Source organism: Culex quinquefasciatus, chromosome 3 (genome assembly GCF_015732765.1).
Source record: "Culex quinquefasciatus strain JHB chromosome 3, VPISU_Cqui_1.0_pri_paternal, whole genome shotgun sequence".
Lineage (NCBI taxonomy): Eukaryota > Metazoa > Arthropoda > Insecta > Diptera > Culicidae > Culex > Culex quinquefasciatus.
The window spans coordinates 171,363,936-171,376,539 of NC_051863.1; the positions used below are offsets into that span (position 1 = coordinate 171,363,936).

The following is a 12,604-nucleotide window of genomic DNA, read 5'->3' on the forward strand; positions in this document are numbered from 1 at the left end:
AATTTTTTTTTGATTTAAACGATTTATTGACAAAATACATGAAAATTTTACATAAAATTTCACTCAGTGTGTGTTTTTTGGAATTGCAAAAAATGTTGCATGGAACCCGTTGCAAAACTTGATTTTTTAAAAAGGATAGGAGATTTTGCAGCAAAGAAATGTAAATCAATCTTCCTGTTTGAATCAAAATCAATCATTTTTTTTACATTATGCTAAAATGTTGTCTTCAAAGCTGTCTTAATCTGTTAAATTTGTCCTGGCTCGTCACAAATCCCGGTGCTTGAGGAAAAAATATCAAATACAGTATGTAAAAAAAGTATTTACACCGCTTGGGCACTATGCACATTTTGTGATGAAACATGTAACATTTCAAAGTTTGACAGGAACCTAGTACTACGTTTTGTTCAGAAACTCATGCCAAACATTTTGCTACAAAAAGCTCCTAAAAAGATGTGTTCTATAAAAAGTTGTATAACAAATACTATTACAAAAATAAAAAAGGTGCAAAAAAAGTTAGAACACTTTTCGAAAAATTAACATATATAAAGTTATTTGTTGACAAATCACCATAAATCCAGTCTCTCAACTCCAAATAGGCTTCCTTGACTGATTAAGAAAATAATTGGGATTGAATATAAAGTTTACTAACTACTTAGTATAAAAGTTTATATAACTCTGGAAATTCTATATAAAACTTATCTAAACTTAATTTTGCAAAGTTTCAATTTAACTAAATGTCAATATATTACCATAGAATTGCTAAATAAACATTTTGGAGTAGGAATATGCACCGAACCGGTCCATGATTCACAAGTCAACCTATGTGGCATCGGAAAGGGCATAAGATTTCCGATCTTTTGATACCCATACATCCCAGGTACCCACGTTGTTAAATACTTGGACAAAAAGTAAGTTTGATCCACGAGAACAAAAATTACGAAATTCCATACATTTTTGGCAGGTTGCTCAAACGAAACCATAACAACGTTTTTGCCTAGGTATTTAAAAACGTGGGTTTTATAGAAAACCTGGATGTATGGGTATCGAAAGATCGGAAACTTTATGCCCTTTCCGATGCCACATAGATTGACTTGTGAATTGTGGACCGGTTCAGATGCTGGCGGATTTTCCGACAACGTAATTCCGGGTTGGTACGAAATTCCAACGAAAAATCTATTCTATCCATACAAAGACCCCTAAAACGGTGTTATACCCACTTCAGAATGTTCAAATAGCAATTTTATGGTAATATATTGACATTTATTTAAATTGAAAGTTTGCAAAATTAAGTTCAGATAAGTTTTGTATAGAATTTCCACAGTTATATAAACTTTTACACTTTAAGTAGTTAGTAAACTTTATATTCAATCCAAATTATTTTTTTAATCAGTCAAGGATGACTATTTGGAGTTGGGAGACTGGATTTATGGTGATTTGTCAACAAATAACATTATTTATGTTAATTTTTCGAAAAGTGTACAAACTTTTTTTGCACCTTTTTTATTTTTGTTATAGTATTTGTTATATAACTTTTTATAGAAAACATCTTTTCATGAGCTTTTTGTAGCAAAATGTTCGGCATGAGTTTCTGAAAAAAACGTAGTACTAGGTTTCTGTCAAACTTTAAATTGTTACATGTTTCATCACAAAATGTGCATAGTGCCCAAGGGGTGTAAATACTTTTTTTACATACTGTATGGTTTTTTTTTTTTAAATTGAAAATCATTAAGATAATTATTCATTAAGAAATGAAACCCAGTCTTATATCTAAAATAGCGTAAAAAATCAAAATTTTCAAGTGCTGGGCATTTTTAAGATCTTTAAGCTTTTTTTACAATTAATCCTAATGAAACTTAAATGTTATGAAATTCTTATCAATTACTAAGTTTTAGATTGTTCATCATATTTTACAAATAAATCTGAATTTCCAGAACAAAGCTTGTATTTTTTTTTCAATTGCGAGAAAACCGGAACAAAATATAAAAAAAATATTTTTGAAATCCCGGACGTGACGTTTAATAAATGCTCTTTAAGAATGTTGATCTGATAATAAATTAAAATTCAAAATAGTGAGGAGAAGAAGTGACCGACTTAAGAAGGGTTATGTATACTTAAAAAATGCTACTTAGTATTGCAATCGTTTCAAATATGTGGAATAACTGTACTACAGTCCAGACCCGATTATCTTAAGTTCGATTATCCGAAGGTTTGAATAGGACGATTATCCGAAGGTTTGTATAGGACTTCGGATAATCGAATTACGAACAAAAAAAAACGTTTTTTTTTTCTTTTTATTGTTTTAAACATTAAATTCGAGTTCTGCGACCCCATTTCAGTCAAATTTGAATACAGTTTAGACTCGATTATCCAAAGCCTCGATTATTTGATGTTTCGATTATCCGAAGTTCGGTTATCTGAAGGTTTGTATGGGACTTCAATTAATCGAATCAAGAACAAATTTTTTTTTAAGATTTTTTTTTATTTTCTGTCTTAAACATCAAAATCGAGCTATGCGTTCCCATTTTAGTCAAATTGAATGGGTCATTGCTTATTAAATTAAAATATTTTTTTTTTCAACATTTCATCACTGCCATTTTGGTCGCCATCTTGGATTTAAAAGTTCTTAATCACTTTGGAGTAGTTTAGGGGTCATACTTGAGCTAAACAATTAAAAAAGAAAGCAAAAAACACTTTTTTGTGATTCGATTATCCGAAGCGAAATTTTGAAATTTCAATGTTTCATCACCGTAATATTGGCCGCCATCTTGAATTTAAAACATTTAAGTTACTTTAGCGTAGTTTATGGGCAGTGTTGCAAAAGAGTGATAGAAAAGCTATCAATTGATTATCTCTGCACCAAAAACATCCGAGAGTATAGCGGCCGTCACTATAGCTTGTGACAAGTTGTGAGATCTCTTCTAGTGTATCGTGATTGCCAGCGATGTCATTCTCTATCACTCCTCCCCTTTTCCTCGACTATGCGTTCTCACCGCTAAGTATTTCAGTCTCTCCGAAAACTGCAATGAGAGAACGCGGGACGGCGATTAGGAGCCGACCACGCATGACGTCCCGTTTAACTGCGTTTGCGAAATTGGTTTTGTGGCGGCTTTTGTGGTTAAACGCTGTTGCGTTACAATGATCGTGGAAGCGGGAATGAGAGAGAAAGGGAAAATGTCATTCGCGAGTGTGTAAACACGATAACGTGTTCGGCTATGAATTTGAGGCATGAACATTCAGGCGGGATAACTGTAGTTGGTGAGAGCTGATATTTTGATATTTTAACAATCCTCCTGTTTATGGGTCATAACTAAGCTCAACAATCAAATTTAGCCAACGATTTTTTTTTTTCGTGATTCGAATATCCGAAGTTTTGATTAAACGAAGTGATTTTTTTCCGCGGCCTTCGGATAATCGAGTTTGGACTGCATTTCTACAATTTTTATGCATCTATGAATACGTAGCTATTCTTAAAAAGTTGTCATCCGATGCAAGAAAGCTCCATATGATAGAATCCACCCTGCATATGACAGGTGTGTTTTTTTTTCCAAAACACCACAAAATTGGTTAAGGGCATTCAACTTTATAATGACTTTTTGTGCTAGTAGCAGAATATCGTATGCCCTGGGTCCTTCTGGGAAAACATACATGCTTCTGCGTTTTTTTGGGTTGCTGTCCGGTTGAGCCAAACATCCGATTATGGTTCGAGCTCGTTATTCGACTTACAGGTGCACATATTTAATATATGTTTTATTTAAGAGCACAACATTCAATCAAACAGCTGACAGGACTGTCGACCATTTTCCAAGGGATAATCCCGGCAAGGAGGGGGCAATGCCTGAACTTTACGTTGATGATGGTCCTACTTTTTCTTTACAGATTTTTTCTTAAATGGATTTAAAAAAAAATATATTTTCCTCTCAGTTTTAGAGAAATTGATAAGCAAAATCTCAATATTAAATAATTCAAAAATTATTACTTGTTCATAATTATTTGTTGTTGAGCAACTCTTTTTAACTCAATTGATTCGTTGCTAAGTTAAGGGTTAACATTATTTGGACCTGGAAAACCCCACTCGTTGATGACCATATGCTTTCTGTCAGCTTGATCCTTCGGTTTCGAGCAGTTTATATTTGCAAAAATTAAGACGAAAAATCAATAAAACAAGATTGGCTCACTAGGATCGGATGATAAGAGTCCAGTTTTCATCATTGAATGCACTTATTGAGCAGACATTCCAGAAGTTTCAGGAAAAAAGGGTGCACCAAGAAACACAATGTATTCAACTTCGGCAAAAGCACAGCCGTTCAGGGCTTACCAATTTGCATTCAATTAAATAGAAGTTCAATTTGGAACTCAGCGAAGCACTGCAGAATTTGTGGCCATACATGATTAATGTGAAAATTGAATTTCACGTTACTGGTTTTGCGTAACAACAAAAAGGCGTTTTCGATTTCGTGGAACCGGTGTGGGGTGCGAAATTCGATTGCATAAAATGGCGTATTTATCAGCGTTCAATTCAATGAGCATGTCCTTCTGGTTGGAAAATGGCTGGAATCCGTGTGAAGTTGTTCTTTTGGCTGGAAAACAAAAGCGTCCATTAGTTAAATTTGTTTGTCTTCTGATAATTTGTTTTAAAGTGTATTGAAAACAAGCATAAACTTAAATGTCAAATTTTACAATACAGAGACATTGTAAATAGGAAAGCATTCGGAAGTTTCTACTGCTTAGAAGTTGATGATCTTGATGTTTTTTAAAAGTAAATTATACAGAACGGCTTAAGAATTGTTAAGGAATATTTTTTCCCAATTCAGAATGCTTTATACCAAACGATTTCATTAAAATTCTTGCATAATTCATCACAATTTGTTTCTAGAAATTCGAGTCAACATTTTCCATTTCCTTTCCAGTAGTCGATGTCAGATGCTGCAATTCTCGGGATAATATTGTGTACATATTTGCCTCGGTGATCCTGCCTGCACGGCAGCTTTTATCCATCGGTGGCTGTTTACGACACCAGAGTTCCCGGTTCTTCCCTTTGACTATTTGGATTCAGTCACCGTGAACCCATTGTGGACATTTCTGTGGTCAGGCTTTATGTTTAGAATTTCATGTGGCGTTGCAGTTGAAAGAAAGCGCACCTTCCAACTCTATTTTCACCCAGTATTGTTCAAATTACATGCTCAAATGCACCACACGACCCACGAGAAGGAAAATGTTTCTTGTTTTAAGTTTGAATTTCTTTCCCGCTCGGGACTTTGGATTTGTTTTTTTTGTGTCCTGCCAGCACAGAATAAGCAAACACTTTCCGAATTGAGTTACAGCAGTTGTCCTGAAGGCCACTTTGCGGCGTTACTTTTCCCCGAGTTTGGGATGATATTTGCTCCGATTGGAAATCAGAGAAGAAGAAAAAAAACACCAAGAAACTTGTACCTGGAAAAACTTGCACATCATATGATTCACGTGATGGGATGGGTGGGACGTGGAATCGAAATTGGATTCCCGGTAGATTTGTGTACCTTTCTTTTTTCCGGGTACTCATATCTTTAGATTCAAGCATTTTTTTTTCTTAGATTTTTGTGGATATCAGTACTTGAAATCTAAGATTTATCCATGCCGACATTTTTTATTGCCATTCGTGTAGTTGTAGTTTAAAAATCTTCAAATTAAATATTTAGTTTTAAAAGCAAAGCAATCCACTTTTGAGCAATTCCAGCTCAAATCAGGATTTTTTCTAGTACTTTTGTACCCGACCCTCTTCGAATTCAATGAAACTTTGTAGATATGTTATCCTAGGCCTATATAAGCTATTTATGTGGATATGGAGCCGATAGTACTCGAAAATAAAATTTGAGAAGGGCGTAAGTTATTTAAAGATAACTGTATCTCGAAGCCGTTGCATCGTATCAAAAAGTGGTCAAACACAAACTTATAGAAAATTGGACGGGCTTTCTGAAAGAAATACACTGAAATAAAAATACATGCCACTTCCATGCTGCCCATGATCGCATAAATGTCCCATATGCATTTTCATCGATTTCGAGTTATTGATGCAGTTTGGTTCAAAATTGTGTGTTCTTTCGAAAGAGCCTATAACATCCAGTACTTTGTTCTAGAAATCAGGAGGAAATCCAGTTTTTTCGCGAACACATAGCCTTATGTATGGGACAAACTTCAATTGCGTTTTTCTCAGCTTGCTGTTTTTGCATATGGGACATTTATGCGAACATGGGCTGTATGAGAATTCTAGATTTTTAAGCTTAAACTTTAAATTTCAAGGTGATGTCACGATTTTTTTTCGTTCAAAATTTTTGAGGAAATAGCCTAAGATGTTACAAAAAGACTGACAAAAAATGCAGGAGGGTATGCCACTCCAAAAAAAATACAAAAATCATTTACTAAAACTGTTTTTTTGAAAAAAGGTCTAAACGTCAAAATTTTTTAAAACCGATAGTCGAAATCGATTTCCCAGACAATTTTACATAAAATTGATCACTGTCCTAATACCAATCCATGGGAAGATACAGCGGTTTTAAAAATAAAAGTGTTGAAAAAAAAAAGTTTTTTGGGTGGTTTTTGGCAATTTCTATTTGACAGACTAGATTTTTCAGTCTCGTAAATATTTTTACCAGAAAGCTCGTCCAATTTTCCATAAGTTTGCCTTTGACAGCTTTTGAATTTGACTCGTTTAAATATTTACGTAAGCTTATTTCCTATCCGGGTTTCTACCACACTGAAAAAATTATTCTATTTTAAGTTATGAGCAATGTATTCAAACTTATATCTGTAAGCCCATATATCCAATTAAAAAGCTGTCAAAGGCAAACTTCTGAGAAATTAGACGAGCTCCGGCATTTTTATTTTCAAAACCGCTGTATCTTCCCATGGATTGGACTTAGGACAGTGGTCAATATGGAAACTTTTATGTAAAATTTTCTGGGTATTCGATTCCCGCTATCGGTTTTTAAAAATTTTGACGTTTAGACCACTTTTCAAAAAAATAGTTTTAGTAAATGATTTTTTTATTTTTATAGGAGAGCAGTTCTCTACGAAATCGGTATTTTTTCTTAAATTTTTGTATTTTTAATTCGACTGAAACTTTTTTGGTGCCTTCGGTATGCCCAAAGAAGCAATTTTGCATCATTAGTTTGTCCATATAATTTTCCATACAAATTTGGCAGCTGGCCATACAAAAATGATGTATGAAAATTCAAAAATCTGTATCTTTTGAAGGAATTTTTGGATCGATTTGGTGTCTTCGGCAAAGTTGTAGGTATGGATATGGACTACACTGAAAAAAATGATGCACGGTAAAAAAATTGGTGATTTTTTATTTAACTTTTTGTCACTAAAACTTGATTTGAAAAAAAACACTATTTTTAATTTTTTTATTTTTTGATATGTTTTAGAGGACATCAAATGCTAACTTTTCAGAAATTTTCAGGTTGTGCAAAAAATCTTTGAGCTAGTTATGAATTTTTGAATCAACACTAATTTTTTTCAAAAAATCGAAAAATTGGTCGCAAAAATTTTTCAACTTCATTTTTTGATGTAAAATCAAATTTGCAATTAAAAAGTGCTCTAGTGAAATTTTGATAAAGTGCACCGTTTTCAAGTTTAACCAATTTTTAGGTGATTTTTTATAAAATAGTCGAAGTTTTTCATTTTTTAAATTAGTGCACATGTTTGCCCACTTTTGAAAAAAATATTTTTGAAAAGCTGAGAAAATTTTCTATATTTTGCATTTTTGAACTTTGTTGATACGGGTGTAGCTATACCGTTAGGCCTCGAGAGAAAGGCCCCCGTTACGGTGTCGAGAGAAAACCGGAGCTGGGTCTCGGTAGCTTCAAGGTGGCAGCCCCACCCCGAGACTAGGTATCGCAGCCCCAATCCGGCTGCATACCGAAATCAAAACCATTACGAACAATCAAGAAGGAATAAGGATCCGGAACAAACGGCATAGACCTAGGCACGAAAAGGACACCGATTGGAAACTCGGAACATGGAACTGCAGATCGCTACGTTTCGATGGGTATGAGTACGCTCTGTTGAACGAGCTCAATCCCCGCAACTTCGATGTTGTAGCGCTGCAAGAGATGTGCTGGAAGGGAAAACAAGCTGGGAACCGGCTTCATAGTGTTGGGCAAGATGCGGAGTCGTGTGATAGATTGGGAGCCGATCGACGACCGGATGTGTAGATTGAGGATTAAAGGCCGTTTCTTCAACTATCACATCTTCAACGTACATTGCCCACACGAGGAATCATCCGATGCCGAGAAGGAAGCGTTCTACGCGAAGCTGGAGCAGAAGTTCGACAGCTGCCCGCAGAGGGACGTCAAGATCGTCATCGGAGATATGAACGCCCGCATAGGAAGGGAGGAGATGTACAAGCCGGTGATCGGGCCGAACAGCCTGCACACCGTCACGAACGACAACGGCCAGCGGTGCATCAACTTCGCAGCCTCCCGCGGTATGGTGGTACGGAGCACATTCTTCCCCCGGAAAGACATCCACAAAGTCACCTGGACATCGCCTAACCAACGAACAAAAACACAAATCGACCACGTCCTCATCGACGGCCGATTCTTCTCGGACATACGGAACATCCGCACGTACCGCGGTGCGGACATCCACTCGGACCACTACCTGGTGGGTGCAAGCATGCACTCAAAACTGTCGACGACGTATCACCGACGACGGAGCCGGCTCCCACCGCCGTTCAACACCGAGCGGCTGCAGGACACGGCTGCGGCTCAGCACTACGTGCAGCAGCTGGAGGCGAGCCTGCCAACGGAGGAGGAACTCGGCGCTGCCTCGCTCAACGATGGATGGAGCAGAATATGCTCGGCCATCGGCAGTGCCGCTGAAGCCGCGCTAGGTAGTACGGTCCGAGTTGGAAAGCAGCGCTGGTTCGACGAGGAGTGCCAGCGGCTACTTGACGAGAAGAAAGCAGCTTATGCGGTGAAGCTGAGAGCTGCAACTGATGAGAACGTGGCCAGATACAAACAAGCGCTGAAACAGCAGAGAACGGTCTTCAAGCTCAAGAAGCGCCAGCTGGAAGATCGCGATCGCGCCGAAATGGAGCAGCTGTTCCGGCAGAACGAGACGCGTAAGTTCTACGAGAAAGTTAACCGGTCCCGCAAAGGCTATGCGCCGCAAGCCAACACTTGTCGGGACGCCGAGGGAAACCTTCTTATGGACAAAGGCGAGGTGTTGAACAGGTGGCAGCAGTTCTTCAACGAGCACCTCAACGGCGATGTAGCGCATGGAGACGGCTTTGAAACCCAACTTGGACCGCCCGCTGCCGACGAACAGTTCCCGGCACCTGATCTGGAGACGGTGAAGAAGGAGATCAGGCAGCTGAAGAACAACAGGGCCGCCGGTAAAGATCGGTTACCCGGTGAGCTCTTCAAATATGGAGGAGAGCAGTTGGCGAGGGCGATCCACTTGGTGATTTCTAAGATCTGGAGGGAGGAGAAACTACCAGCAGAATGGATGGATGGTGTCGTGTGCCCCATCTACAAAAAGGGCGATAAGCTGGACTGCGGCAACTACCGCGGTATCACGCTTATCAACGCGGCCTATAAAATCCTCTCCCAGATCCTCTGCCGTCTGCTGACACCGTACGCACGGAGGTTCGTGGGCCCCTATCAAGCGGGGTTTACTGGCGCTCGGGCCACCACGGACCAAATTTTCTCGCTCCGGCAGATCCTCGAGAAATGCCGTGAGTACAACGTGCCCACACATCACATCTTCATCGATTTCAAGGCAGCGTACGATACAGTCGACCGCGAACAGCTATGGCAGATCATGCACGAGAACGGATTTCCGGACAAACTGACTCGGCTGATCAAGGCTACCTTGGATCGTGTGATGTGTCACGTGCGAGTGGCAGGGGAGCTAGCGGACCCCTTCCAATCGCATCAAGGGTTACGACAAGGTGACGGCTTATCCAATGCGCTGTTCAACATCGGACTTGAGGGAATTGTGCGAAGAGCGGGTATAGACACGAGAGGCACGATTTGCAACAGGACAGTCCAACTTCTTGCTTATGCGGACGACATTGATATTATAGCGAGAGACCTAGAGACGGTGAAAAGGGTTTACACCGCCTTAAAGACGCAAGCAGGACGAATTGGATTGGCCATGAATACGACGAAAACAAAGTACATGAAAGGGAGGGGCTCAAAGGACGTTGACCCCCAAGACTCACCCTCTAGCTGTGGATGGCGATGTGCTGGAGGAGGTGAGCGAATTCGTGTACTTGGGATCGCTGGTAACGGCCGACAACGACACCAGCTTAGAGATCCGGACTCGTATCCACTCCGCGAATCGCGCCTACTTTGGATTACGGAAAACCTTGACATCTGATCGAGTGCAACGCGCCACGAAGCTGACCCTGTACAAGACACTGATTAGACCGGTTGCCCTCTATGGCCACGAGACCTGGACGCTGCGGCAAGAGGACGAACGAGCCCTTGGAGTTTTCGAACGGAAGGTGCTGCGAACGATCTACGGTGGAGTACGTACAGCTCAGAACGAGTGGCGAAGGCGCATGAACCACGAACTGCACGCGCTGCTGGGAGAACCGACCATCGTCACCCTGGCGAGAATCGGGAGGCTCAGGTGGGCCGGCCATGTCGCGAGGATGGATGAAGACCATCCTGTCAGGATGCTCTTTGACCGCGCGCGACCGGATGGCGGCACTGGCCGAAGAGCAGGAGCGCAGCGTGCACGATGGGGTAATCAGATCGAGGCGGACCTAAGAAAGATCTGCAACCTAGGAGACTGGCGAGCTGCAGCCCAGAACCGAGCAACATGGAACAACCTTCTTGATACAGCACGGGCACCGCGTATGGTGTTCTAAGCTGTTTGGTATGGTATGTATGATACGACCCTTCGTAGCTGAGATATTGCCATGCAAAGGATTAAAAACAGAAAAATTGTTGTTTTCTAAGTCCCACCCAAACAACACACCATTTTCTAATGCCGATATCTCAGCATCTAATGGTCCGATTTTCAATGCTAAACTATAAAACAGTCGTGAAATTTTCTGATCTTTTCGAAAAAAATACCACCAAAAAAGTTCGGAGAGGATCGGGAACAAAAGTGCCAGAAAAAATCCTGATTTGAGCTGGCATTGCTCTAAGGGTAATATATTGACATTTAGTTGAATTAAAAGTTTGCAAAATTGAGTTAAGATAAGTTTTGTTTAGAATTTCCAGAGTTATATAAACTTTTATACTAAGTAGTTAGTAAACTTTATATTCAATCCCAATTATTTTTTTAATCAGTCAAGGATGCCTAATTGGAGTTGGGAGACTGGATTTATGGTGATTTGTCAACAAATAACTTTATTTATGTTAATTTTTCGAAAGGTGTACAAACTTTTTTTGCACTTTTTTTATTTTTGTAATAGTATTTGTTATATAACTTTTTATATAAATCATCTAACCTATAAATTTTAAATTGTTTACATGTTTCATCACAAAATGTGCGTAGTGCCCAAGGGGTTTAAATACTTTTTATACATGCTGTATATCAATTTTTTTGTAATTGTCTGCTCTACAACTTTTTAGAACATTGTCAAACTCTAAAAAATAACCCTGCAAAGTTAAACACGAAATTTTAAAATGAATATGTTTGTTCTAAATGAAAAAATAACCCTTGTGGGTCAATGTTGATCCGAAAAGTACACCCAAAGTTAAAGAACGAGGGGATAGTCCTCACGAAAAGAAACGTGAGGAAAGTGCTATATTGCGAGAGTATAGTCCTCTCGCGTGTTCATTCGTTCATTGGAATAGTTCATCCTATGAGTGGCTTATATGGACAAACGACCGCCATTTAGTCACCGAACCATGGTGGCCCATACGGCAAAGGCACGGTTCAATATGCCGAAGGTTTTGGGTTCGAGTCTCGGTACTGGTACTTTTTTTTGATAGATGAACTCTTTTTAAAGATGAACCCATGAGTAAAGTACTCTCGGTAATTTTGGGATTTATCCTCTCAGTCCGCACACAGTACCATTTTACTACCGAATCGTGCTCTTTATTCTCTCGTATGCCGATTCCCAGTTCTGGGTGTACATTAAATTTCCTTTAAAATGACATGTTCCAAAAAAAATTACAGTCGAGTAAAGGAAAATGGCAGAGTTTTTAAATCATTTTTAGTGTTTTTTTTCCATGAAAAATACTTTTTTTGAATTCTTAGTACGCCATTAAATCGGGCGTACAATTTGACACCAAATTTCCATCTCATCACTCATTTCAGGCTGCAAATTATTGCAAAACACCTCTTTTCTCGCATGTTCAAAAATGAAAGGGATCATACCGTCCCTCCGTCACGAGATATCAAAAAACGGACCTCGTGATCAGGGACAATAGTTACCCCTTAGGACAAAGTTTCACGCAAATCAAAGATGAGGTCGGGGCAACTACTGTGGGAGTTGGAGGAGAAATACCCATGTATTTTTTTTATCCTTTCAACAATGCTTGGGAGATTAGTTTAAAGGCATCTGAAACCCAACACCAAAATCTTGATAATTCTATCAAATGGCGGTTTTCACTCGTTACACTCGGAATCGTTTCCGTTATCACTTCCAGTCGGT

The 12,604-nt window shown here is 39.1% G+C and overlaps 1 protein-coding gene across 3 annotated transcripts in view; it reads right to left on the minus strand.

Moving 5' to 3' along the window:
* Nucleotides 1-12,604, minus strand: part of LOC6044069 (opsin, ultraviolet-sensitive) — a 219,143-nt gene that overhangs the window by 57,912 nt on the left and 148,627 nt on the right. The window lies entirely within an intron of this gene.